Here is a 22,541-nt window from a genome sequence, read left to right as displayed (position 1 = left end):
CAACACCTGTTTGTGTCAAAGAATAAAAGTCAGTTTATGGAGACAGGTCGCGCTGTCAGAATGTAGAATTTCCATCACTGTCTCAGGTCTACAAATGCAGAATGCGCACCACCCCATGCTTGTTGGAGCAGAGAGATGTGCGAGGGCTGCTGCCCCTCGCCTGCACCGAATTGTCGGGGCCGCTGTCCCCCGACTCCCCCATTACGACCTCGCTACTGCGGGGGCTGCTGCCCCCTGTCTCCTCCGTCCTAATCTCGCCATCCCCCGTCTCCTCCGTCGCAAATCATACCACTACCCCCCAACTGCTCTGTCGGGTTCGGGCTACCGACTTCCAACTCCTCGCCCCCCTGTGCCCCCGCCTTTGCTGCTGCCCACGTAGGCATGGTTCGATCGGTAGGGTCGACGGCTTTACGCTTACGACGCGCTACGCGGGCTTAGTAGTGGGCGTGCTGCGGTGAGCGCGCTCGCGAGGTAAAACCCCGTCTCGTGCGCGAACGAAAGGGTACAGCGCGCCGACACGTGACTCTGCGGCCGGCGCTTAGCCCCCGGGATCCGTTCGCATACACGCCTTACGTGCCCAGGCGCTAACGAACCCGACTCCGCTACCTGCCCGACTCCGTACACCAATCAAAAACGCGAGGGACTTGGGGTCAGGGGTTAGAGGGCTGGGGTTCCCACCGTGCACTCGCCACTGATTGGAGGGAGTCACTTCGCCATGACTTAAAGACTGTTTAAACAACCACGCGAACACCAGACGCTACACTCTCCTATTCGCCGTAAACAGCCGCGTATGCACGCGAACACAAAGCACTCCACCCCCCTCTTCGCACTCACAGTGACCACACGACACAGTTTTATCCTCTACTCTTCTTTAGTCTTAGCTTGGGGCTTTTCCTGACAGCATAAACTACGTGTGTTTGTGTGAGTCAGCAGACACTACCTAGCCTATCCTTCGGGGATTCTGGGCTCAATTTATCCTGCCTGGCGCTCCACTTTCTACCCTCTGATGAATTATCTCAAACTCACCTCTCTCTTACTTACACTTACTTCCACTCTGATGCGCCGGAAACTGTAGAAGGGCGATGCTGTGGGTCGTCTCCGTGGAGGGTTGTGCCTGGCTGCATTGAAGCTCGTCACACGGACGACTCGAACGGCTGACTCCAACACCCCGCTGCTCTCGATGTCTTGAAAAACTCTAATCTTTACTGCCCGAATCACCCTCCTTTTATCCTACCTATAACAAAGGCATTCTGCTGCGGCACCCTCTTTGGCCTGGATTTTCCCGCCCTTTTTATACCCGGATCCCAGCTCTGGTGACGTCACCGCAGTGGTCCCCTCGACGTCCACTCTCCATTCTTCCCGCTATCCGCCCACTGACTCGTGTTTGTGTGTGTGTGGTTCCACTCGCGGTGGCTCAACAGCCCCTGCCGTGACCATGCAACTTTAATATCAGGTCACGGCGCCGCGGTGCACGTCAGCCTCGGGGGTAGGTCGCCCAATTTCCCGGCCGCAGGAAACCATGAAGCTTGATCCCATTAGGGGCTTCTGGATGAAAACCTGTCGGCCAGGTGACCTTCCCTCCCGGCTCTACGTGGGGTGTGCGTGCATTCATGTGGGGGGCGGCGAGGGGCGCGCAGCGTCGGCGTCATCACTCTCCGGTGGCGGCGTCACGGTGGTGGGCACGGCCCCGACGGAGCGGCTCTGCTGCGGCGGCACCACACATGCCTGGACTTCTAATGCAATACTGCATATATCGGGTCAGTTGTGACTGCATCGTGAGCCCGCAAACTATCACCCGATCTCAAACACAAGTACGATATCAACGCCAGAGAGCAAATTTATCTGAAGCGGTTACTTCTCCACGTTGCTGCGATGGGCAGATTAAATTAATTGCACTGAGACGGTTCTACTAAAGATTACTGATGATTTCTAGAAGATCATGGAGGACCGTTGCGCCGTAGCATTGATTGGCCTCGAACTCTCAGCCATTTAAAAACCATCGACTACGTGATACACGGTCATACATATCGCGCGACACTGTCATGCCCTCCATTTTCTATGCTTGTGAAACGTGGACCCCTCTAATGGAATATTTGCCCGATTAGAAACATTCAGGCTGGACTGCCTATAATCCATCCTAGGTTTAACCAGGCTGGATTGTGTGAGAAACTCACAACTCATTGAACGATCTAGATACATTCCCATCAGTGAGCTCCTCCGGCAGGTAATGCTGCGTTGGCTGGGTCATGTAGCCCGCATGCCTAGCCATTGCATGCCCAAGCAGGTTCTGTTTGGCAGGATAGAGGGGGCTAAACGTGTACTACACGGGCTATCGAACAGATGGACTCATGTGGTACAGGAGGAAGTAGAGCTGAGTGGACTTGCCTATGATTGGTACCAGATGTGTCAAGATCGGCCTCTATGGAGGAGGTTCGTGAAGGACACTACTGGTTCGTTGCAGGCAGTCACCCTCCGTCAACAAGAGAGCGGAGTGCAGGGCGGCTAAAATGGTAGCGTCATTTACATATTGTAAATGTGTGTTACAAATTTGACTGTCGTAAACCGGATGTTAAGTTTTCCAATCTTTTAATCAACACTTTAACTGCCAATTAAAAATACATAAAATCGATACTTAAATTAATATCAAAGTTTAAAAAAAGTCACACACAGGAAATTGCCTTAAAAAAGTAAGAAACTCACACTTGCTCCAATATAATATGTTGTGAAATGAACCTTATGGCAGGATAATGTCTTATCCAAAGCTGCTCAAACTGCTTCCATGACTTAAGTCCTTTATTTGTCATAACGGTATGCATAATACAGTGAAACTGCTCTCTTATCTTTCGATTTAAAGCTTTCGTGACTGCAATGATTCATCTTCTTTGGTTCTTTCGGTAAAGTCACTTAGAATGAGAATAAAATAATAAATTGATAAAATAAAATAACACAATAATATTCTCACGATGTTTCGGCCACAACACAAGCGGCCTTCATCAGGTGAAGGGGGCGAGACTGTCTGGTAGGACAGCGCTGGCTCTTTCACTCCAGCGCTGTCCTACCAGACAGTCTCGTCCCTTCACCTGATGAAGGCCGCTTGTGTTGTGGCCGAAACGTCGTGAGAATATTATTGTGTTATTTTATTTTATCAATTTATTATTTTATTCTCATTCTACGTGACTTTACCGAAAGAACCAAAGAAGATGCTCTCTTAACTTCATTATTATTTTAACCTACCAATGTCTGCAGCCAGGATCAATCGATGACAATTCTCTTACCTGCAAATATTTAACAGATGAGATGTGTTGCACTGTTAATTCCTCCTGTTTGATAATACTTCTCTCTTTCATATGCATCTGTGAAGATATGTTTGTTTTTTTTGCAGTTAAGCCATAGTCCCCACATACCACTCGTATCAATGCGGATAAGAGTAGTGGCGACCCACTACTCTGTAGAGTAATATTGGTATAAACGCTTGTTACAATATGTACAGCGCATGGAAAAACGCGTACTAATTTATGTACTGTTTACAAAGTGTGCTCACAAATCCACACTGAGAAACACGATTATTGATAGAGGGGTGTAAATTATTTTTTCGATGGTTGATTTGCAATAGAGATACTGCAGGTGATAGTTTTCAGTTTTAAAGGACCCCGGGGGTCCCGCCATAAGGCTCATATGTGATTGTTGGGTGCGGTTTCGTGATGTGATGCTGGAGAGCCCATTGGTAGAGACGAACGGGGCGTGGCCATCTGCAGGGTGGATGATTAAAGGGAGGGCGTCGGGGCTTGAAGAGGCTGAGAGACGACGAGGAAGGCTGTCGGCTGCTGCTCCTCCTTTGTGACAGTGAGTCATGCTCTTTCGCAATTTGGCTTAATGCTGACTTAGTATATCAATTGTGCGGGGTTTTAGACACGCAAGTGAACGCGTGTAAAATGTATTTAATTGTTTTTCAGGGGATATTCAGTAATGCATGAAATCTCCAAAGCCACGTATTTGTGTTTGTGCAGTGGCGTTCAGAGCTGGCTATGGGGTTTGTAGACTGGTCGATGCATCACGTGACTGTGGGTTTTTTACAGCAATAATGTTACTGACTCATAGCAGGACTATTGCTCTGTCAAATCCTATGTGCACACTTATCCATAATAAAGGGTTTTTTTGGGTTAGATCGCGTTTATTTATAAATGTGTCGTAACCCTCCACTACCCGACACGGCCAATCAGCAAAAAAAGTGTCACGTTGACAAAAGACAAATAATTCACTACTTTAGCCCACCGGTGTGTTGAAGAGTGAATCCACATTTACAGTTTAAGTACGACGTTTCGCTGGTAAATACATCCAGCATCATCGGGCAATTCGCCAGAATGGTAAAGCCCTCGCTTGCTCCCGGTTTTATATAGAGCAGCAGGGTGACGTCATCACTTAACTCATATCAGGTGCAGTGATTAGAGGCGGAGGGGGGGTATTGTAACTATATAATCGATTAGTAATCAGTCATTGGTTATGATTAGTAATGAGTTGTAGATTAGTAATTCTTTAAATCAAAATGTAATGTGTATTATTTAATAATACGCTTCCAGGCCGCACTGAGCCTGTAGCTGTCAGAGCGATTAAAGTTATTCTTGTTCCTCTCAATTTCAATGCACACTTATCATTGATTTAAATAAATCAATTGGAACATGTAGTCATGTGTAATGTGACTGCTGCATTTGAGAATTGTCTAAATTTTAACGGGTGTCCTGGCAACATAATACGTTAAGACAACCTTTGCGTTGATGTATGTTGAACTTATTTTGCACCATGCGTTGCCAACAGTGCTAATCGGAGTTGCGGAAAATGTTGTGACTCTATGTGGCGCAAAACTGCATCACTTTGTTACAACATATCTATGGGTAAAGCCTATTCTTTTTTTTCATCACTTCGTTGCAGCAGTTGATCAATAAAGAAAACACAACACCAGATACGCTACTCTGAACAAATCTTCCTGTTCCTCCGCACCCTTGGAATATAAGATATGTTATGTTATTAATTAACAATCAACTCACTGGTTTTGTATTGGACGTATAGTATAGTAATGGCGTTCCTTAAAATGGTTGGGTTGAGTTATGGAGCAGTGTGTTATGCTTTTTGCTATCAACCCGGCAATTAGACATTATTTCTGTCAACTGATATCCCCAATGACGATCGATATCTGACACGGTACTGCTCCCCTCTTCACCCTAAGAGGATGAAAAAATAGCTTTCATAACCGAACAAGTTAGTATTACTATTGTAAATGCCGAATGTATTCTTGAACATGGAGTAAAATTAACGCTGATACTTAACGATGCCCCCTCCTTGGTGTTGTGAGTACAGAGAGCTGGGGTTCAAGGCGCCTGCCCTGGTTATGCACTGCCCCTGTTGTGGTTGAGACGTGGTGAGTGTGCACTTCTTAAACGTCGGCAACAGTTAATTTTTGGCTAATCAACTTTGCATCTTTTACAAACCCGCACTGACCAGCATAGTGCAGTATGATAACACAATATTCACGTAGCACACAATGTGCCGAGACATTCATTCAGATATGCTTTTTTACGAAGCACAGCCCAATATGGCCACAATGCCAAGTAGTCATCTATAAATCGCACTCTTGAAGGTAAACAAATAGGTGTGAATACATTTCTTGATTTGAGAAAAGCTCTGACAACTTTAGAGAATAGACGGTGGGAGGGAATTCCAAAGTAGAACAGTGTAAGGCAAGAAGCAAGAGAAACGTGTGATTAGTGTCGTGGTTGAATACAGGATTAATTCGACAATATAGTCAAGGCTGTACATGTACAGCTATTATCGTATCTCCACACAGCAAAACTATATCACCAATTCCAAATTTCCATTCGTATCATTTTCACCTTTGTGGTCTGCAACTTGCATTTGTGTCGGAGTAGACCAAGATTTTGTTCCCATTTCGTTTTTCTCTGTGATGAGCTTGTACATTGAGCCATATTTGAGTTTCAGAAGTCTTTGACTACAAGTAGAGGCTCAATAATGTTCACGGTTGCGGCATTTTCATCCTATTTGTGTAGGTATTAAGGTCTGCTGGGCTTTAGACATTAATAATCACGAGGAGTCTAAGGAATTATCTATGTTTTTCTGTTAGGGTTGTTAAACAATATAAAACAATATCATGGGACCTCCTTTGCCAGTACTATAATATGATAATAGGTTTCCCCGTTTTTCTGGCAACAAAACAGGTGTTAAGATGTTAAAACACCAAACTGAAACCTTTTACAAGGAATCATGTCTGCATTAACAACAATAAAAAAAAACTACCACAATAATATGAAACAAATTGACACTTGCATAAATAAAGTCGCATTAAAAACATACGTGCAGAAAAAATATTAAGAGTAGGTGTACACAATGAAATAGACTATAGACAGTCAGGGACGCTAACGCTGAGGCGCCATCTGGCGCCTGAATGTCACCATGCAACGTAATAAATGTGGGTCTGCATAATAAAATTAATACATCTCGAGTTACTTTATGGCGAGGTATGCAGTACATAAAACGAGATTGGTATGAACATTTTTAGTACGTTATAACGAAAGTGTGTACACGGGAAGGGCGTAAACCGGGGTTCAGAAGGTTAGGAACTGTTTCAAGTGGAATTGGTGTCATGAATTCATTGACTGGCATGCGTGAATGTACAAACTGAATGGCAGCCTAAGTCCCCACATGGTACAATTGCCCTTTGTTTTTCATTTAATAGGATAAGGTGCAATCCTGCAATTCCTTGCTAACCCCACTGCTGGCTGAAGAGCCTACACTAGAGGGATTGCAATTTTTATATTTGACTTATGCAATTGAATCCAACAATTATTTGTTGAATTGTCGCATCACGGGTTTTGATTTGATCTAAAATAGGATTTTAACGTGCTTGAAATGCCCCAACTATCTCCGTGCAAAGCACTAGGTGTTTTTGAATTGTGGCTACTAACCGATTTAACAAAACCTGTGAAAACTAGTTTACCAAATGCAAAAACATACTACGTGGTGGACAGAGGTTTAGCGGAGGGGTTGGGTTGGTCGATTTATGATGCTTGCATCATTCTTTAAACTTTCACGCTGGGAGATTTTATCATCCACAGTGCTAAGAATTAAACCAAGGCAGCGCCCTTCATTTATCAGTTAAATTTGAAGTTGAGTAACATTTTATATTTTTGACAGGCATGTTTAGGCGTGGTAAACAGTTTTTTTTATCTTGTTTTTATCTGTTATCACTTATGTATAAAGGTTATTTTAGCAGCTGCAACTCATGTACTGTACATCGTATGTTACTATCCCCAAGTGAGAAGCAAGTGACTAGCCCCACGTGATTAATTTCAACACGTAAAAATCCTATCTTAGATGAAAACGCAACCCTTGATGTGCCAGCTCAACAAATACCCATAATAATAAATAATAATAATAAATGTGATTTTGAGTGAGCAAGAAAATGTGGTGTTTGCACTTTGGCAGAAATTAAATCAAGAACATAGTTGGTGTGACTGGAGTCAAAATGCCAAATTATAGTAGTAGGTCGTGATTTATATATGTCATTGCAATTTGTTTGACAGGTCACAAGTTAGCTCCCATGATGGAGCTTACGGACAAACACAAGCAACCTCAGGAAAATCTTCCAAGTGGTTATTCTCGTCCGATCCAGGTATTCGTAATGGACCCAGTAATGCATGATTACTACTCTGTCAAAAATAAAGTGACACTAACTATTCTATTTTTATTTTACTAGGTAAGACCCACTGAGCTATATAGCTCCTTTTAAGACGTGACCTGGCCACAGATGAATGCTCAACGAAGTGGCTTATCATGTGGAGCTTTATAGTAGCCAAACACGTACTCTAAATGCAAATTGATTCTAAATGTGGAGTTAAACACCGGAGGATCCGGATAAAAATCCACACGATTACGGGAAGAACATGCAAACTCCAAATATACAGGCATAATCAGGGTCGGGATCGAACCCACGACCTCGTGTATACCAAACTTGATTTGAAGCTTTCGTGACTGCAGGAATTACTTTTTAGTTATTTCGGTAAAGTCACATAGAAAGAAAATAAATTAAATAATAGAGTACGACGTTTCGATTGCAACACAAGCAACCGTCATCAGGTAGAACTCAATTTGAGAGAGACAAAACACAGACACGGAGACACACAGACAGACACAAGTAGAGAGAGACAACACAGACACACAGAGAGAGACACACAACATAGACACACAGAGACCCAATGCCTCTCTGTCGAGGCCTTAAATAGAGAGAGAGAGAAGGGGACGGGGCAGAGAGAGAGGTGGGTCTGCTGAGGCAGCTGCTGGAGAAGATAAATTAGCATGTCAATGAATCCACCCCTGGTAAACTTTAGAGAGATAAATAGTTTGTGAAAACAAAATTTAGCAAATCTTTTGGGAATATAATAAAATGCAACACAGAGAGTCGGCTAACACACAGTTAATGCATAGCTTGGTTGATTACGATCTCCAAGGATTGCTAAAATTAAGTGTGAAATTTGACAGAGACACAGAGAGATGTGTGAGAAGCGGCTGGGGGAGAGAAAGAGCGAAGTTTATTTTCTCAAACGACCTATTTCTCTCTCTAAAATTTACAAGGCTCTCATAGGTACATTAGCTACAAAACCTACTGAATGCAACTCGCATGTTCCTATTTCATCTCATCTTGAATACAGTTCATCTATCATTCGAAAATGATGTCCATATTGATATTTTTGCGTCTGCATTTACATGCAGCCAGGTGGTTGTCACAATTTGCATTTTGCAGTTGTCACGTAAGACTTACCTGTGCAGGTTTACTACATCCAGGCCTTGAAACATTTATAACTTCCTATTATCTCTTTCATATATTTTAAATTAATTTCCCGTAGTTCTTATTTCATCTGTAAAGACATTTCCTGATTTTCTTCTATTTCTGATGCATATCTCATGTATCTTTACTATATCGATATATTACTGACTGTTCTGAAAACATCATCATGCTATATCATTTGTTGTGATCTTCTGTTTACGTTTTTTTTACCTGGTCCTATATCTTTAAATAAAGGCGCGGAAGACATTAGAGTTATGGACGAAAATTAATTGGAGATACAGAAACCTATGTATTTATTGCCTCGAAAATTCACACATTTCCAGAATATCTGTTGTCTATGTGTCTTGTATTATTTACAACAATCTGATACAATGGAGAGTTAATTAAAATAGTAATCAGTTGTTTTAGATCAATGCTAGTAGGCAAGTTTTTTTTAATGGTATTGCCTTCTAACCGAAAGTAGGTTAACTCATTTAGAGTTAATGCAACCTACAAGTGAATTCAAGATGCTATTTGGTGTCAATATTTCCCCTCACACGTTTTATCTCTGAATCTTTTAGGGAAAATAAATTAATCCCAATGAAAACAACGTCTACATGGAAGATGTGACAATTGTTCTGCCCATTACAGAAAATGGGGTTTGTGGTCTTGGTGAGCTTTGGGATTGTCACCGCTCTGAATCCACCCATCACAATCTCTTTGGCAAACAGCTTCAGAAGGAACACGTAATATTTCACCCATTAAAGACATCTAATTACAATCTGACTCGTTTAAAGAACACCGAGGACCATGTGAAATTGGTTAAACTCAGTGGTGCCATGAGTATGGAGTTCTTGTCTGGGCTTATTAAGGTGGAAGGTTGTGGCGAGTATAATGGAAATGTCACAAGCAGTGGGAATGAAGAGACACTTGTATGCCAGTATAATTTGGATAATGGTTCGGTATTCTTACTTCCACAGGCCAAAACTGTAATAAATCAAGCTATTACAGACTTGCTAATGAACAGAAAAATCAAAGCCACGCACGTAGTACATGGCTTGATTTTGGGAGCAGAGGTAAATGCACACATAAGAGTAAGGAACATTAAAACTAACAAGAGAGATGAAATCAAAGGCAGTGTAATTGGGAAACTTGTCTTTGGAAAAATAAGTGCCTCTGTAAAAGCCAAGTTGGAGTTGCTGGACTCTGATAAAGCACAAAACTATGAGACGCACATCGCCATTCACTCCAAGCCACCAATGAGGCAACAGCAGCCATCAACTATAACAGAAATGTTTGACTTGTTGGAGAAGGTGGACAAATTACTTGCAGAAGAGCGACACTTCAAGTTCATTGACCCAAGCATCATGGGAGTCCCTGTACGTTGGGTGCTTGTACCGATTGCTCAGTTCCTAGATGTGAAGGTTGAGCGGCTCTACATGCAGATCGATGAGACTCTGCGAGAAGACTTTCGCACAATGCTCATTTCTCTTCAGGATTCGCGTGGTCCTGGGTGCATTAAGAGGCGAGTGCTCGAGAAAGACAATCGTCTCAGTCTAATTCTCTCAGATCCTAATTCTGAACTCTCTCAAAACATTTCAAAATATGAAAATATGTTAAACAAGAAAATGGAATTAATTTTTGTTCGTGCCTGCAATGTTCTAAAGGAATACAAGAGAGCTATTGCTACATCCAGTGACCTGCGTGCTATTTTGCAAGAATATGGAACTTCTGACTTTAGTGTCGTTGACTTGTATGCAAAAGTGGAAGAGTTTGTGGTCGATGGAAAACGTGAACTTGGTGGAATCCATGCAGAAGATGAAACTCGAATGGGTGCAGACATCTGTCTCCTCACCAACCGTGAATCACTGCGTGAATGGATCAGCACTGAATCAAACATTAAAATATTGTTGTACACAAAGGGTGACTCCACCAGTGGGGCCTTCAATCGCCTCTTTAACCTCAGCCAAACACTGAAGGAGCTCAATATAGAGGTGGGGGTTGCACTCCCCAGCATCTCTGACAGCTTTTGTCTTTCCATAAAGGTTAAAGAAAAGTTAACCAATCATGAGTCCGCTGATATTGCATGGATTCTCGGGATTCTCAGTGCTGCAGTGAAGAGGGACTCTTCAATGGAATCTCGTTTCTACACAATTATGGCTTCACTCTTTGAAATTGAATTGCCACTTCAGTCAAATGTACTTCACGAATTACATCGCTTGGTAAAGATCTTGAAAGTAGAAGATGTACACATTACATCTTCCTACATGGAATCTTTGGAGTGTATTTTGTCTGGTGACAATCACTGGATCTTCTTTGTTCCAATAGATGCATTGGACACTGCACGCGAAGCCATCCGTAAGCTTCGTATGAACTTAATCAATCCTGTCAATGCCAATGGAAGATGGGTGGTTGGTAGTCTGGGCATCCCTAACCAGCATGAAGCCCCATTGCTGTTCGTTTTCCGTGGTGGAATCATCAAAGCAATATGCTTGGATCATCTCGACATTTGTATTCTTTTTGATCTTTTCAAGATTGCTGAGTCTTCTCTCAACAAAGAGCCAGATTTACGCGTCCTCTCACCAGATTCCCTGCAGTGTTCTATGTATATAAGGAGAGCCAATTACGCCATGAGAACAATTGAACGTGTGCATCAAATCAAGCATTCCCGGGAAGATTACGCTCAACTCAAGATGCCATCTTTTAACGAAAATGCAGATCAATCACTTACTGATGCATTGAGCATTGCACGCAGTTGTCTTCACTTCGATGACACGTATGTAATTGCGACAGTTGCTTCAATTGCAATTCGAGAGAATCCAGAAATATGCAGTATTCTAGAGAAACATGGTTGGAAAAATGTGGCCCAAAAGTTTGAAAATGAGGTTCTGACGAAGCAAGACTGTGAATTGATCTGTACTGCACTTCAAGACTGGTTGAGATCACGTAATACATTTCTGGCCAAGGTTGAGTTTGCCAAACGGACCATTGATCAAATTGAGTCATCACCATGTCAACACAATTATGAGCGTATGAGCAAGGTTAACAGTGCTATACAGTCAGTTTATAATGACCCACAGTGCCCAGAAAAACTAAAACTTTTAGTTTTGAGTTTGCAGGAGAGTGAGTTTAAACAAAAATGTAAAGGAATTCAAATATATCTGAATGACCAATTATCTGCCTATAAACAGGAACAATGCATACTTCATGTAACGTCACTGATTGACATCTTGAGACAAGTTTATAAAAACGACTCCTGTTTTCTTAGTGTGCATGATACTATTAAACAATATGTGAACCGAGTTGACTTTAAAAAAAGCCATTTTGTCCAATCTAATGTGATTGAATGCATAAAAAATAATCAAATTTACAATGTCATTGAGCAACTGGCGAAACTGCAGTATGACCATCGACTGATTGCAATACATTGTTTTCTTGATGAGCTGACAAATCTAAGTGACAATGAAGTGACGATTGGTTTGTTGCAATTACTGTCAAGTGACGGTTTTGAAAGAATCCATTGGGAAGATCTGTGGACAAATTCATCATTCAAGTACCTGATAAAAAGTGTGATTCATGATCATAATATTCTGCAAATGATTAGCTCACTGAAGCACAAATTTAACATCACCGATACCAAATACATGCCAGAGGAAATTCAAGAGCTGTCACATTTTAATAAGGAAGAATCGGAGTTTGTCATGCCAGAAAATATTGACAGTCTGGAAAGTGCCCTAAACATATTCAAGAAAATTCTGAAAACAAATGAAATGCCTCCTAATTTTGGAGAAGTAATGAGAAAAGCCATTAGCAAAAATATTAACTTGGAGAGATCCCTACTTGAAGCAAGTTCTTTGATTTACTGGAACACAAAGTACAAGCTTTTTGACGACGTTTGGTGTCTACAGACAGTCAAAAAAGCAATAGAAAATATTAGCACATTTATGGAAAAGCAAAACTCAGCCAGATGTTTAACTAGCTCAGAGGATATCAATATATTTTTCAGCGATGATGACTCTAATGTACCAAGCACAACAATTGTCAAAACGTTTGTAAGTGTTCATAAAGATTTTCACTCAATATTTGGTGACTCTCTGTCTTGGACAACGGCTAAGGGTTACATTGAAGTATGTGATATCACGCAGAAACCAAATGTCTACAGTGACAAAATGTCACCTATCATGCCTATGGTTCTCCCATTTCTTCTGCAAAATCTTAAAATGTGGGGTGGAAATGTTCTTCAAGCGAACGCCATCTCTAGCTTAGTTAAAGTAGATGCTAAGACAACTCAGAGTGGACATGCTTTTAAACGTCCCACTTTTGGAAAAAAATCAGCTCCCACAAATAGCAGGCAAACACAAGAGCAGATTAAAGTCCCGTTCTCTCGACTTGACTGCGTCGTTGCTCTGCTCAGCTGTGCCGATTGCACCGTCGCTCAGGATCTACTGCAGGTCATGATGAAGTTTCCGATGGCGCTCCCACTGGTGATGCCCGACCTGGAGATGAAAGACAAGTACAAGGTGATGTTGCCACTGCTCTCTGGCAACACCATCAAGTGGGAGGCTCAGTCGGGTGTCATCGTTGAGAACAACCTGTTCATCAGCCCGTTCAGACTGATTCTGGCCGTTAGGCTCGGTACCAATTCACTTGGAAAGAGCACGATCCTCAACCAGCTCATGAAAGTGGAGCATTTGTTCTCATCATGTGGGGAACCTGGAGCCCACCGAGGGCGGCCTCTGACCCTGGCTGGGACGGTGGAGTTCACGTGGCTCACACAGGAAACGTGTGGGGCTGGGCTCTGGGAGTCTGTCCTGAAGCAGTTTTACGCGCGTGGAGAAAATGAGATCGTGCTGTTGGCGAACCTCCATGGAGATGCCTCTGAGTACCCCGAGGTTATCCAGTTCTTGAAGAAAATCACTTCAACGTACATAGTGTTTATCATGCCAAATGAAGAAAACATAACGTCAAAATGTGACACATTAGCCAGTCTCACCGATTCTGAAGATAATACGCTTTACCTAGTGGTGGATCCTAATGAAGAGTGCAATGAAGCAGATTGTATAATTGAAACAGCATTGCTGACAAATGATGACATGTTAGGGAAGGTGCGACAGATATTCAGCGAAGCCTTAACATCACAATTAGTTAAGACAAAAGATCATATGGAGCTGAACTACTCTCAGCTTGGTATGTCATTGCATCCTACTAAGGGTGTTGAGTGCAAGGAATCACAGAAACTTATACAATTTATTTCAGAAAAGCATTGCCAAACTATCAGGAGTTCCATGAAATTTCAGAGCCAGGAAAAGCAAAAGAGAACAACTGCTTTATGGGAAGGCAATGAAGTACTACAAAAAGTGATTCAACTTCTTTGTCAAGTGTTAAGTTTGCCACTTGCTGACAGGCTACCAGCATTCACGCATGTTGAGCGACATATATCTGTGCTTTCAAACAGCGAAAGCGCGACTCTTAGGGAAAAAATATCGAAAAACAGAAATGAGTTAAGGCGGCAAATCACCCTGACAGGTCAAAACCAGGTGAATGTAATGCCGATAAAATGGAAGATCTGTTCAGACATGGAACAGTTGGATAAAATTAGCTTGGGTCAAGAGCATTTCTTTCGAGAATTAGGTCACATCTACGAATTAATACAAGGAGACAAAAAAAATTACGTGAATAATGTCAATAAACTTCCCAGATCATATGCGGAACTGATGATCAATGGGCATGCAATAGAGCTGCTTAATGGTGACACAGGTGAAATGCCTGGTGCTTGGCTCTTAAAAATATGTCAACACATCTCTGAAGATTACCCAAACTTGCGGATTTTTGTGATTTCTATACTTGGCCTGCAGTCTTCTGGGAAATCCACACTCCTCAATGCTCTCTTTGCTTGCAAGTTTGCAGTCTCTGTTGGTCGATGCACCCGCGGTCTCTTCATGCGGCTCCTCTTTCTGGAGAAGGCTCTTGGTGAAAGACTCCAGACGGATGCCATTCTGCTCATTGACACAGAGGGACTAGGATCGCCAGAGAAAGTTAATGATGTTGAAGCAGAAAAAAAAGACCGAATACTGGCAACATTTGCAATGAGTGTGAGCAACTTGACAATCATCAACGTTCTTGGAGAGTCCATGAATAATTTGACGGAGATCCTGCAGATTGCTATTGTGGCAATGGCACGACTAGAACAGGTTAAAATGGCACCAGATATTCTCATGGTTCAGCATCTGACAGAGGTAAATCTAACGAACACATCTTCAGGACAGGACCAATTCTGTGAGGCGCTTAAACATGCAATAAAGCTTACACAAGAAAAGGATGTTGATGTGGGGATATTAGATGTGAATTGTTTGAAAAAAATAGCAGACCGAATCCAGAATGAAGAGCTTCTCAAACAATTCCGCCCGTTTAAAAACGGCGCGAGTGCTGGAGCCCCCCCATCAGAGCAGTACCACGCTGACGTGGTGGATTTGTACAAAACTATCCTAGATGCATGCCAGCAATCGGATAACAAGATGCTGTTCTCGGATTGGTACTCACTCGTGCATAACTACTGGAGTCTCGTTTTGAATGAAAATTTTGCTGTCCGATTTAAAAATATACAGGAGATGTATGAATTTATTGAGCGTGGGAAGCAAATAGCAGCCTTAAAAGATAACATTGATTCCGCATTTTATATGCATCGACAGAGACTTAAAATAAATCTGAACCAGGCGATGCAAGAATTGACCAACGAATCCCAGCACCAAATTCGCAAAAGTTTTTTGAAAACGTGCCACGAGAAATTGGAACTAGTTCCAATCGCTTGTCAGGGTTGTAAGCAATGCAATGGTGTAATGGAACAGCGTGGACGTCTCATGAATTACGCCAAAAAACATCAGTGTGAGCAAGACGTAATGCAAACAATAAACAGGTATACTCAGCAAGTCCGCAAGTCCACAATGAAGACTCTCACACAAATGCTTGATGCTGCTATTGTTGGTAAAGGCTACTCGGTGGAGTTTTTGGATGAAATCAGTCGGCAACTGAAGTGCGAATTAGATAAGAGGCCAGCTGGGCAGTTTACTGATGCAGAACGAGACAAAATTGTGGACACGATTTGGAAAACGCTTTACAAGATCGCGAATGAAAAAAATATTGATATTCCTGATGATAGGAAAATCCTAAGTGAAATTTGTATCGTGTATGAAAACTCACCGTATGTTTGCAACGCAATGACAAATACATCTCATTCGGAAAGTGTGTTTAATCGAAATGAACGCTGGTTTGATTTTTTTATTCCAAAATACTTCAAGAAATCGTCTAACAATATGATAAGTCTTAGTGATAGACTTGAAAAGATCGCAACGTCAATGCTAAATAGTCGGAATGTTGAACATTATGAAAATGGAATGATTAGGGAAATAAACAAAAAAATAGATGATATTTTATCAAAACATAATAATAAACTTGAACCAAAAAAAAAGCAAGATGCCCATATATTTACTCTGCAGATATTTTGCCAAGAAATGAAGGACTGTCAAATTAAATGGGAAAAAAAACACAAGCCAACTGAAATACTAAAAGAGAGAGAACAGGATTTCAGGTCAATGATAGACACCCGCCTTACATACGGGTTTTCTGCAGCTTCTGAAGGAATCCTCATTGCAGAATATCTTCTTAAGGCAATTAACCAGAAAGCCACAAGGAGCGTGAATGACTTGAGGGTCGAAGCAGTGCTTGATCTGCCTTGGACAATCAACAGTGAAATTGTTCGGCTAAAGTACTTTGAGCGCCTGGCTTCTCAGGTCCAGAAAGGACAAACAGCAGAGGCAGTTGAGTACTTCAGACGTCCAAAGACGTCAATTGATAAGTGGTTCAGTGAGGCCGTCGATGGTCACGTGTGTGCTAAGGAGAAAGAAGAATTTAAAAAGACATTTACATCACAGCATGAGCGTGTGGTTAAAAAAATCAGCAATTGTTCAAATATTCAAGAAATCCTCGAATTTATTCAAGAATACTTGGCGAATGTCGATAATGTTGAATATAAAAGCAGTTTGAATAACGATATCCCACCGATAGACCTACCCGTGTTTCTTGATAGCATCTTAAACGTGTTTAATAGCTCAAGACAAAACAATGGTCCGGATATAAAATGGTTAAAAAATCCATCAACAAATAAGAAGGTGATGAAAAGGATTGGATGCACAGATAATTGCCTCTGGTGTGGAGCTCTGTGTTGGGGATCCCGTGGACATGATGAAAATAGTGATGAAACAAGAAAACATCATTCCTGTCACCAGCCATGTGGCCTTCACGGTACAAGTAATTACACAACTGAAGAGTTAATGGCAGAGAGTTGCCATTCATGGAGCGATGATCGACAAGTCTATTGGGGTGACAAACTAATGAAATGGTCCGAGGCAAAAGCTCTTCCAGAATGCAGTAATTGGAAATTCGACCCTCACTGTAATGCCACTTTTGATACCCTCATGCGATGGTTTTTTCAAGAATTGCATCAGCAGATCGCCCAAACTATGGAACTGCGTCCAGCAACACAAGATCAGCTACAAACGAATAAGTGTGAAAATCTACATCTTAATTCTATCCTGGCGAAAATCCGCGTGTTGATTGAAAAATAAGACTCGATGGTGCATCGAGCTAGTAGATTATCTTAAATGCATATTCTATGTTTGAGTCAGTTATGATGAATTATAATTCACAGCATATATATGGTAGTACTTTCCACTATTGTATTGATAATTATGATAGTTACTAAATATTTTAGATTGCCATAATTAGGCTGAAGTGCTGTCATGCTGTAGTGAATAGTGTAATGTTTCTATAAAACCAACGCTTTTAGGTTGTGAGATTTTTTTTCTGGGATTGAATTATTTAAAATGTTTGCATAATAATGGAGAAAATTTTAGGGGCATAATTCTCATCTTGACAATCTATTGCATCAAATTTGAATGAATTTAATCAACATTGGATTGCCCCACAATTGGTAATTTCAATCGCTCCAATTACACGACAGGAGCGTTACAAACATTCCTCTAGCAAGGTGTGTTGGAAAGTGCCCTCGTCTTTGTGGATTAAAAAAATGGGTCACTTGAAGGGATATCGGAAGTATTTATGTGATCTCTTTCTGCTGGTCAATCTCACGTGGGATGGTGCACTGCTGACTGCAATCGTTCCAAATGCACATTCTCATTAAATAATTCCGATAGCATTATTTGAATAACTTGTAAAGGGGAGAGAAAATGCACAGACCATTGTTTTCTCATTATTCCGTAGGTAAAATAATTTTAACCCTTTTATAATAACCCAATACATGATCAATTGCCTTAAACGTATAATAAAGTTGCATGTAGTCTTGATATCTTGATTGGTGCATATTTTAATCACATTAGTATGTAATATTAATTATTTGCTTTTATGTAATGTATCGATTACACATGTATTCCTATGGATTATGGCTTGCTGTATTTGGGGATTTTTAACGTTCATATAGGTTCCGTTGTATCACCATTGAATTGTTGAACATCTATATGCTATTTTGAGTTTTAATTCCGATTTTACAAATGTTTGATTTAATAAAGCCAATGCAATCTCTGGTAAGGGTTGTCATTCATGGAATGTTTTATGATGTTAATGTGATTGGGATATCAGCTGCTGATATTACTTCACGTGAGGATTCTATACTGTCCACTTATCCACATGTCCACGTATCAAAGTATCCATCTTGAACGTTCGTCGCAGCAAAGAACAACAGCCACATTTAATTCAGCGATGTAACTTATCAAATCACTAAAAGCATTTCAAACACGAATGTAATTTCGTTATATTGAAATAATCACAGATGGGGTTAAATTATCTGGGCAAGTGTCAAGTGATGGGCCTGTAAAGTGGACTGTGGGTTTTCATGCAGCCTCGGTGAAAAAATTCCACAGAGCAGATAGATAGCTACGAGCTGTAAGTATCTGTGTGTTCTACCAATACTAGAGTCCACCAAAAAGGTGGCGTCCATTAATAATAGATTTGAAGCTTTCGTGACTGCAAGGATTCATACTCTTTGGTGTTTTCGGTAAAGTCACGTACAGTGAGGGAAAAAAGTATTTGTCCCCCTGCTGATTTTGTACGTTTGCCCACTGACAAAAAAAACCGATCAGTCTATCATTTTAATGGTAGGTTTATTTTAACCGTGAGAGACAGAATAACAACAAGAAAAAACAAGAAAAAACTCACGTCAAAAATGTTATAAATTGATTTGCAGTTTAATGAGGGAAATAGGTATGTGACCCCCTCTCAATCAGAAAGATTTCTGGCTCCCAGGTGTCTTTTATACAGGTAACGAGCTGAGATCAGGAGCACACTCTTAAAGGGAGTGCTCCTAATCTCAGCTTGTTACCTGTATAAAAGACACCTGTCCACAGAAGCAATCAATCAGATTCCAAACTCTCCACCATGGCCGAGACCAAAGAGCTATCCAAGGATGTCAGGGACAAAATTGTAGACCTACACAAGGCTGGAATGAGCTACAAGACCATTGCCAAGCAGCTTGGTGAGAACGTGATAAGAGTTGGTGCGATTATTCGCAAATGGAAGACACACAAAAGAACTGTCAATCTCCCTCGGCCTGGGGCTCCATGCAATATCTCACCTCGTGGAGTTGGAATGATCATGAGAACTGTGAGGAATCAGCCCAGAACTACACGGGAGGATCTTGTCAATGATCTCAAGGCAGCTGGGACCATAGTCACCAAGAAAACAATTGGCAACACATTACGCCGTGAAGGACTGAAATCCTGCAGCACCCGCAAGGTCCCCCTGCTCAAGAGAGTACATATACATGCCCGTCTGAAGTTTGCCAATGAACATCTGAATGATTCACAGGACAACTGGGTGAAAGTGTTGTGGTCAGATGAGACCAAAATGGAGCTCTTTGGCATCAACTCAACTCGCCGCATTTGGAGGAGGAGGAATGCTGCCTATGACCCCAGGAACACCATCCCCACCGTCAAAGATGGAGGTGGAAACATTATGCTTTGGGGGTGTTTTTCTGCTAAGGGCACAGGACAACTTCACCGCATCAAAGGGACGATGGATGGGGCCATGTACCGTCAAATCTTGGTTGAGAACCTCCTTCCCTCAGCCAGGGCATTGAAAATGGGTCGTGGATGGGTATTCCAGCATGACAATGACCCCAATACATACGGCCAAGGCAACAAAGGAGTGGCTCAAGAAGAAGCACATTAAGGTCCTGGAGTGGCCTAGCCAGTCTCCAGACCTTAATCCCATTGAAAATATGTGGAGGGAGCTGAAGGTTCGAGCTGCCAAACGTCAGCCTCGAAGCCTTAATGACTTGGAGAAGATCTGCAAAGAGGAGTGGGACAAAATCCATCCTGAGATGTGTGCAAACCTGGTGGCCAACTACAAGAAACGTCTGACCTCTGTGATTGCCAACAAGGGTTTTGCCACCAAGTACTAAGTCATGTTTTGCAGAGGGGTCAAATACTTATTTCCCTCGTTAAAATCCAAATCAATTCATAACATTTTTGACATGCGTTATTCTGGATTTTTGTGTTGTTATTCTGTCTCTCACTGTTCAAATAAACCTACCATTAAAATTATAGACTGATAATTTCTTCATCAGTGGGCAAACGTACAAAATCAGCAGGGGATCAAATACTTTTTCCCTCACTGTAGGTAAAAAAATAATCAAATAAAATAATATAATATAATAGATGAAAACATCTAAATTAAATCACGACGTTTCGGGCGCAACACAAGCGTCCTTCTTCAAGTGGGGACAACGTAGCGAAAGCACAAACGCTTCAGTGTGTCCCAGAGATGGCTGTGACGAGGGATTATATAGAAGTCGTGGCGCATGGAGAGGGGGGGGCATGGTGAGTGTGGGGGCGGGGTGTGGGCTGGGAGGCAAAGTTGCGAAACCGAGGGTGCGCTGGGAGGCAACGACTGGAGCCGAAACTGAGGCTTTGTGATGTAGATGGCGGAAGTAGATAAGCAAGCTAGGATTAAGCCGCCTTTTGTTATGCTGCCGGGTGGGTAAGTTAGAAATGCGCAGGCTAACAACGTATGGAGTTCAAACTGAAATGCAACTACTAAAACCAACAAGATCATCACTAGTTCGACTTCCCTAATCGAACCAATCAAACGGCTCTCCCTGAAACCCTCGGCTGCGAGACCTTCCAGATTCTATTGGCTTCCCAAGATCCACAAAGAAGGTACCCAACTACGGCCCATTGTGTCTACGATCAACTCACCTACCTACAAACTGGCTCGTTTTTTGTCGGATACCCTGCTTCCCTTCACTGCCAGAAAATATCAGCAGTACTTAACTCACTTGGTCTCTCTAGTCAAGGACATTTTACTGTCTACTGATAATGTCCTCGTCAGCTTTGATGTGGTCTCTCTGTTCACTAAGGTTCCAGTGCCTGACACCATAACAATAATTGAAGACTTAGTCCAAAATGGACTGAACCCTGATGTCCCTGCGCTGGTTGGGCACTGCCTCACCAACACTTACTTCACCTGGAATGGTACCTTCTACAAACAAAATGAGGGCACCCCTATGGGTTCCCCCTTGTCACCAGTGATAGCCAATGTTTTCATGAAGAAATTTGAAACGGACGCCATCCAGACATCCACCCTGCGTCCTTTCCTGTGGAAGAGATACGTGGATGATACTTTTGTCATTTGGCCACATGGCCTCCCAGCATTGAACCAATTTCTAGACCACATCAACTCCATACACCCGTCCATCAAATTCATCATGGAAGTAGGGAAGGATGGCAAGCTACCATTCCTGGATGTTCTGTTTGAGAGGAGGCCCAATGACTCTTTGGGACATTCTGTCTACAGGAAGGCCACCCACACAGATTCCTACCTGAAGTCTGATTCCCACCACCATCGAGCACAAAATAATTCCCTCATCAAAACACTATACCATAGGGCTCATTGCATCTCTGACCAACACCACATGGCCAGTGAATTAGAACATGTACATCTGGCCCTCAAGATGAACGGATACTCGGACCGTGCTATCCGCCAAGCTGTTTCTCCCAACGTGGAAAAACAACCCACTGAGACTTCGATCAAAATTATTACGTTGCCATACAAAGCAGGCGTTACCAAAAACATTTCCAAAATTATAAACAAACACAAGATCCAGGTCCGAGTCAGTACAGTACGCAAAATCCGTGATCTGATCCCATCTGTAAATGATGTCATTCCTGACTTACAGTACCCTAGTGTCTACAAACTGAGTTGCACCTGTGGGGATTGTTACATCGGGGTAACGAAACAACATATTTCTGATCGCATTCGCGAGCACAAGTTGGATCTGAAACATGGCCGGATGGATTCTTCGGCCGTGGCCGACCACTTTTATAATGCTGATGATTCTCATGATATTGTTTCTCTGATACCAAGGTGCACTGCAAGCCTCCTGGATAATACCAAAGACTTGTCCATGAAGCCATCCATATATACAAACATAGACATAACTTCAACCGTGATGATGGATTAAAATTTAGCAATCATTGGAAAGATGTAATTAACCAAGTCAAACTTTAGCTACCAGGCAGTTTACTGCTCGACAGCCGGTTAAGATGTATTTTCATAAACATACACATATTCCCAGTCTGTTACCTCCAGTTTTATACACTACCATCGCCATGGTAGTGTGTACCACAAGTTGTTTTTT

At 42.1% G+C, this 22,541-nt stretch overlaps 1 protein-coding gene and 1 long non-coding RNA gene across 2 annotated transcripts in view; one reads left to right on the top strand and one right to left on the bottom strand.

The window, feature by feature from the left end:
* Positions 1-3,769: 3,769 nt before the first annotated feature.
* LOC116956641 (interferon-induced very large GTPase 1-like) overlaps positions 3,770-22,541 on the top strand; it is a 139,021-nt gene continuing 120,249 nt past the window's right edge. The window contains exons 1-3 of the mRNA XM_032978412.2: positions 3,770-3,843; positions 5,353-5,413; positions 7,593-7,681. The gene's annotated coding sequence lies outside the window, so the exon portion shown is untranslated. The remainder of the gene's footprint in view (positions 3,844-5,352; positions 5,414-7,592; positions 7,682-22,541) is intronic.
* On the bottom strand, positions 12,491-15,546 carry LOC142906496 (uncharacterized). Its single transcript, XR_012930338.1, has 2 exons — positions 14,678-15,546; positions 12,491-13,329 (listed from the first exon to the last, which is right to left on the bottom strand). It is a non-coding gene; the product is annotated as an uncharacterized LOC142906496 (long non-coding RNA).

Source organism: Petromyzon marinus, chromosome 66 (assembly GCF_048934315.1).
Source record: "Petromyzon marinus isolate PM22_M1 ecotype Great Lakes invasive population chromosome 66, UKy_Petmar_22M1.pri1.0, whole genome shotgun sequence".
Lineage (NCBI taxonomy): Eukaryota > Metazoa > Chordata > Hyperoartia > Petromyzontiformes > Petromyzontidae > Petromyzon > Petromyzon marinus.
The sequence above is the reverse complement of the archived record's forward strand: the minus strand, read 5'-3'. Positions and strand labels throughout refer to the sequence as shown.